General features: G+C 36.4%; 1 non-coding gene across 1 annotated transcript; it reads left to right on the top strand.

Moving 5' to 3' along the window:
• The first annotated feature begins 4,442 nt into the window (after positions 1–4,442).
• On the top strand, positions 4,443–4,549 carry LOC122099895. Its single transcript, XR_006146023.1, has one exon. It is a non-coding gene; the product is annotated as a U6 spliceosomal RNA (small nuclear RNA).
• The last annotated feature ends 352 nt before the right edge of the window (positions 4,550–4,901 follow it).

The raw sequence follows: 4,901 nt of genomic DNA, 5'->3' as shown, positions 1-4,901 counted from the left end.
CTGGATTATTCATTATCTGTTCTCTCCACTGATTATCATGAGTTGGAGTTGAGATACCCGGACGTGCCATTTTTCTTGTGTTTTTTCCAGCTTATTCTGCCCATTTGGGATGAAAGTAACACCAGTTTGTGCTAGAAAACTACCTTAAGGCAAGCATCAACACAGTCTATATTTGCATAGTCAAAAGCCTGAGATAAAATCTAGTTCAACAGATATATTTTTCAACATCAAACAACTATGTATTAATAGTCTATGAACCACAAAGAAGAATTTGGCAAACCAGAAGTTATTAGTTTTAGCGAGAGATGTGGGTATAAATAAGAATAGAAGGATGTGGAAAGGTAGAGGGAGAGCTAACTTACTCCTAATGTCAAAGCAGAAAATAGGTTGGATAGAATGATAGTAGAGACTGGGGAAAAAAGAAAGAGAAAAAAAGACAAGAAAAAATTGTAAAACAAAAATTAAAAATTAAAAAATGAAACACTTAAATTATGCAAATTAAAAACGTAATATTCAGAGAAGGACTGGAATAGGATAAGAGATCGGAAGGGATAGAAAGGAGACGTGAAAAATTAAGAAAATTAAAATGCTTAAAATTTTATATAGGTATATAGAGGTAGTACGGCTATTAAGGAATTTAAGTCTAAGAGGTTTTGAATTCAGTAATAAATTTCTGGATTAAGTATGTATACAATGGGGGATAAGGTCTAATAATCGACTACAGGTATATCTGATAATGAGCAGAAAAGCGATTAAATCATGCAAAGAAGAAGGAAAGAGAAGAAAAAGTGAAAAGAATGAGACAGAAAAGAAAAAAGGATTAAAAGATCAGTAGAGCTAAACAAAAATGGAAAAAAAGCACACACACAAACATATACCCCTAAAATAAAAATTATGAGGAAGAAAAAAAAGTTAATAGAAAACAATTTTTTAAAGTTAAAAATTAAAAATGTTAAAAAAATTTTAATAAAAGGTAACAAAAAAGAGTTATTTGCTTTTTGGGGGTGAGATGGGAAGGTCCTCATCTCCCTTGTGTCCATAACCAGTCTCTTGTTGGAGTCTCTGGTCTGCTTGTGGTGTTTGATTTTCCTGTAGCTTGGTTGTTTTCTTAAGTCAGTTTGTTTGAGGAGGCAGAAAAATGCTTTGATTTACCCAGGATTTTGTCATCCTCTTCCCAGGTTAGTTCAATGGGAGGGAGATCTCCTTTGAGTATCCCAAAACAGGGTGATGGCTGTTTCTTCTAGTTTAGAGATGCTGTAATGGGGCTAGGTTCTTGGTAGAGTTGAGGCCTTTCAGTAAACAGTAGCTTTTCCCTGAGGGGCTAGCTTCTGAAGCAGTCACAGAGCCCAGCCAGGAGCCATTCTCAGGGTTTATTGTTACTGAATTTCAATTGATTGTCTAGGCTGCTGTAGGGAGAGGCAGCCCCTTGCTCTGTTTACCCAGTGAAGAAACCCACTCCTGGGGCTGGCGCAGGCAAGTGCTGGGTGAATTTTCCCTGCATAGAGCTGAGCCTGGCAGGTCAGGTTAGGTTCCTGTGACCTGCTAAATTACTTTTTGTTTTCATCCAAAGACTGAGTTGAGCTAGCTGCTCAGCGAGGCCTTTGCCAGTATCAGAGATGGAGATCTCCGGTAGTGGGCAGGGAGGGGTGGCCTTCCCTTCTCTGCTCCCTGAGAAGGAGTGAGGAAATCATGCTTCTACTCACACAGGAGTCTGGTTCCTGGGTGATCTCTGGTCTGCGATCTGAAGGATGAAGATGTCTGCTCCTTGTCAGTTCTTGCTGGTGTTGAGTAGAATCCTCTCACCTGCTGCATCTGGCTCCTTTGTCGTAGACTCTCTGTGTTGCAGGTATGGCGCCTACAGCCGCAACTGCCCCCGCCACAGCTGCAACCACAGCTGCTGGCAAGTGCTCAGATTTGTCTCCTTGCCCGGTTTTTCCCTCTCTGGCCTAACTCTCTCTACTGTGCTGGCACACTTGGTGTGATTCTCCAGCTTAGGACTTTTCACTGGAGCACTAAAGCTGTTTTCTATGTGAGAGCTTGTTTAGCTTCCAGCTTCTCCTTCGATATCTTCCCTGAAGCATAAATTTAAATTTTAAATGATAAATTATTTTGAAATCGTTTCACCCGGGCACAGGTATGGATAGATAAGTGATGTGGGCAGAATCAGAATTATTCAGAAGGTTGTAAATGGATGCTTACCTAGTTTTCTCTCGGCTGGATCATAAAATACAGACTGTCCTAATTGGAAAAAGTTAGCCTTCCGAGGTTTTCTGCATATAAACACTCCATCAACATTTTATTAGAGGATTATTCAAGATTAGCTATATGTTGATTGATAATGACTGATCATGACAGAAAGTTGAGAGAAAACCATTTACATTTCAGTGAGGTTCTGATTTGTGCTTCACAAACAGTTATGAAAGCTCTACATGAGAATTCTAGCAGCTGCATTTTAAAAAGTCCTTGGGTTGTTACACTTTCTGATATTGTCTCAATTCAAGTACTTCTCCTTGGAGTTCCATACTATTCAATGATGCTGGATTAGCTCCTTGTTACAATTTGCAGACTGGTCTTTTTGATGAAATTTGTGCTTTTCGAAATTGCTCTCCAATTCCATCCTCAAACTGCATACAAAATTTATCTGAAAAAATTTGTATCTGTTGATTGTGCATAAATATACTTTTAGTTTTCATTACAAATATAGAATGTAATAAAAATTCTCACAGCAATTATACTGCACTAGCTGGTGGGCAGATTCTAATGTAAATAATATACTGTGTTCATGTAGAGATTTAGAGTATCCAAAGTAATAAGCCTGTGGTCCTAAAACCAATACCTTACTTATACTGAGTGACAAATACAACTTCATATAAGTACAGAAGTTTTCCTTGTATGTTTTAATGTATATTTTTATTATAAATACTGTACAGAGGGGTTACAGTTACATGAGTAAGGTAATGAGTACATTTCTTATTGAGCATTGTTACCCTCCCCTTTGTTTTTCCCCTACCATCCCTTCCCTTCACACCTCCCCACCTCCCCCATTCACCCATCCTCTTGTAATGTGTCTTGTATATTTCATTGTTACAATGGGTCAACCAGTAACCTTTCCTTATATCATAAATGAAAAAATGCTGGCTTGATTTATGCTGATTCTACTTGTGTAGACACCTCTAAAATCACTGGCCAAATCCAAGAGCACATAAATGAAATGCCATCATTTTTTTTTGTCAGTTGGTATAATTGTGTTCTACACATTTATTGACAGGTTACAAATTATTCTCAAACTTTAAAACATTAAAAATACTTTCTTTTTTTCTTATTTTCTTGGCCAGGAAATCAGCAAGACCTCAGTCAGCATTTCTCACATAGGAATTTTCACATGGGTCAGTTAAATATATATGTAGAGTCCAATTTTTTGAGGACTCACTCATCTGCCTACAAATTCATGCTGGTTGTTGGAAAAAGAGCTCAAGTAAGGATGCCATTTAAAACCTTATAACTTTACTCTTTACCAGGGTATTCTCCTGCTAAATTGGTGGTTGAAAGTGTCTACAAGACTAAGCAATCCTTGAGGAGCAGGGAGACACCATATGACATACTTACTGAGGTTTCCAAGTGACTTGCTATCACTTGTACTGCATTTTGTAAGTCAAATCTCTCTAAAACTACCAGTTTTAAGAGATCAGAGGAGTGGTAAATGAACTCTTAGAGACAAATACATCTTCAACATATATTGTTTCTAGTATTCAGTTTAAGGCATATTCAACAACTGGTGAAACTTGTGTTGGCTGTAATTATGTGTCTTTCTCCATGTGTGCATGTATACGTGTGTATATGTATGTGTGTGAATAGTAACATACATGCGTACATTATGGCTTATATCATCATTTATTCCTTGCTATCAAATAAAGTAAGGAATCCCTAAAGTTTTAACAGAAACTGTATAGTTAAAGTCTTAACTCTTCACTCTGCTTCTTTACACAAAGACTTTGCAACTTCTCATTAATAAAGTTTCCATAAACTCTGAAATGTACATACTTAGTACTTAATGTCTGTTACCATATATCTTAAATACTTTATAGAAAAGTTTTATACCTGCCAAACGGTCCTATTTTGGGCATATATAAGCAAAATCCCAAAATTAAGCATATTTAAAACCTTAAAACTTTTAACAAACCTAAACACTTGCTGCAATGTTCATTTTGACAGGTGCCTTGTATAGAATAATTGAATTCCTCCCCCTACACATCTCTTGGACTACAAATATCTGGAATTATTTTGTTTTTGGCATGTCTATCTTGATTTTATTCCTAAATGTGTGCTTATGTAAGAAATATATGATTCTAAAATTTCACAACAATTCTTTTGAACTTAATTTTGTTGAATTGTCTAGTTTAATAAAATCAATAAAAATTATACTTTATATAAAAAAATGTTCTGTGCTCAATTTAGCATCACATACACTAACATTGGAATAATACAGAGAAGATTAGCATGCCCCCTGTGCAAGTATGTCATGAAAATTTGTGTAGTATTCCATATTTTTACAACAACAGATGCTGAAAGGTGTGTGGTCACAAGGGAATCGTACTGCATTCTTGGTGGGAGTGTAAACTTGTTCAAATACTTTGGAAAGCAGTATGGAGGTTCCTCAAAAGACTCTACATAAAACTCCCGTATGACACAGTAATCCCACTTTTGGGGATTTACCCAAATGATCATAAACAAGACCATACTAAAACTACCAGCACAACTATGTTGATTGCAACATTATTTATGATAGCTAAGATATGAATCCAAACCAAATGCCCCCATTAGATGAATGGATCAAGAAAATACGGTATATTTACACAATGGAATTCTATGCCTCCATCAGAAAGAATGACATCGCCCAATTT

Source organism: Dipodomys spectabilis, unplaced genomic scaffold (assembly GCF_019054845.1).
Source record: "Dipodomys spectabilis isolate Male_0828 unplaced genomic scaffold, ASM1905484v1 ptg000545l, whole genome shotgun sequence".
In the NCBI taxonomy this organism is placed as follows: Eukaryota; Metazoa; Chordata; class Mammalia; order Rodentia; family Heteromyidae; genus Dipodomys; species Dipodomys spectabilis.
Note: the sequence above shows the minus strand (reverse complement) of the source record. Positions and strands in the feature narration are given on the sequence as shown.